Below are 1,513 nucleotides of genomic sequence, written 5' to 3' on the forward strand. Positions count from 1 at the left end.
ATTAGTGGACAGCACTTAGTAGCTGTGGAGGAAGATGCAAGAGAAGATGAAGAGGAGGGGGATGTGAAACTCTTAAGTATATCTGGAAAGCGATCTGCCCCTGGAGGTGGTAGCAAGGTTCCACAGAAAAAAGTAAAACTTGCTGCTGATGAAGATGATGATGATGATGAAGATGATGATGATGATTTTGATGATGTGGAAACTAAAGAAAAAGTGCCAGTGAAGGAATCTATATGAGATACTCCAGCCAAAAATGCACAAAATTCAAATCGGAATGGAAAAGACTCAAAACCATCGTCAACAACAAGATCAAAAGGACAAGAATCCTTCAAAAAACAGGGAAAAAAAACTCCTAAAACACCAAAAGGACCTAGTTCTGTAGAAGACGTTAAAGCAAACATGTAAGCAAGTATAGAAAAAGGTGGTTCTCTTCCCAAAGTGGAAGCCAAGTTCATCAATTATGTTGAAGAACTGCTTCTGGATGACTGACCAGGAGGCTATTCAAGATCTCTGGCAGTGGAGGAAGTCTCTTTAAGAAAATAGTCTAAACAGTTTGTTAAAAATTTTGCATCTTATTTCTTTTTGGTAACAGTAGATATCTGGCTGTCCTTTTTATAATGCAGAGTGAGAACTTTCCCTACCATGTTTGATAAATGTCGTCCAGGTTCCATCGCCAAGAATGCGTTGTCGAAAATGTCTGTTTAGTTTTTAAAGATGGAACTCCACCCTTTGCTTGGTTTTAAGTAGGTATGGAATATTATGATAGGACATAGTAGTAGCTGTGGTCAGACATGGAAATGGTGGGGAGACAAAAACATACATGTGAAATAAAATTCAGTATTTTAATAAAGTTAAAAAAGAGAGAGAGAGATGTGGTACAGTCTCCCAGAAGATATAACCAAAAGTTGTAAAGTGGCTGTCCCTGGGTAGAAATGCCAGCATTGGGAGGTGGGGAAGTGGGGAGTGGTGAGAGGGAAGAGAAGAAGACTATATCTTTAATTTTAAATTATTTTGTGCCATTTCATTTTTTAACTATATGCAATAGAATAAAATTATGTGCTTTTCCTCTTTCCTGTATTTCTCTTCATATCATGACTCTCCTCCCAATGAGACTTCCAGACTTCAGTTTTTTGTGTGTGTGTGGTTTTTTTGTTTTGTTTTGTTTTGTTTTTGAGACAGGGTCCAACTCTGTCACCCAGGTTGGAGTCCAGTGGTGTGATCTCAGCTCACTGCAGCCTCTGTCTCTTATACACATCTAGATGTGTATAAGAGACAGACCTAAGTGTGTGTAGCTACCCGATGGAAGATTCGATGGACATGGACATGAGCCCCCTGAGGCCCCAGAACTATCTTTTCGGTTGTGAACTAAAGGCCGACAAAGATGATCACTTTAAGGTGGATAATGATGACAGTGAGCACCAGTTATCTTTAAGAACCGTCAGTTTAGGGGCTGGTGCAAAGGATGAATTGCCCATTGTTGAAGCAGAGGCAATGAATTACGAAGGCAGTCCAA

At 39.7% G+C, this 1,513-nt stretch overlaps 1 pseudogene across 1 annotated transcript in view; it reads left to right on the forward strand.

Annotated features, from left to right (window-relative positions):
• LOC105549033 overlaps nt 1–535 on the forward strand; it is an 8,553-nt pseudogene extending 8,018 nt beyond the window's left edge. The window contains exons 2-3 of the transcript XR_001007497.1: nt 147–224; nt 312–535. The product of XR_001007497.1 is annotated as a nucleophosmin-like (transcript). The remainder of the gene's footprint in view (nt 1–146; nt 225–311) is intronic.
• The last annotated feature ends 978 nt before the right edge of the window (nt 536–1,513 follow it).

This window comes from Mandrillus leucophaeus, unplaced genomic scaffold (genome assembly GCF_000951045.1).
Source record: "Mandrillus leucophaeus isolate KB7577 unplaced genomic scaffold, Mleu.le_1.0 Scaffold43, whole genome shotgun sequence".
In the NCBI taxonomy this organism is placed as follows: domain Eukaryota; kingdom Metazoa; phylum Chordata; class Mammalia; order Primates; family Cercopithecidae; genus Mandrillus; species Mandrillus leucophaeus.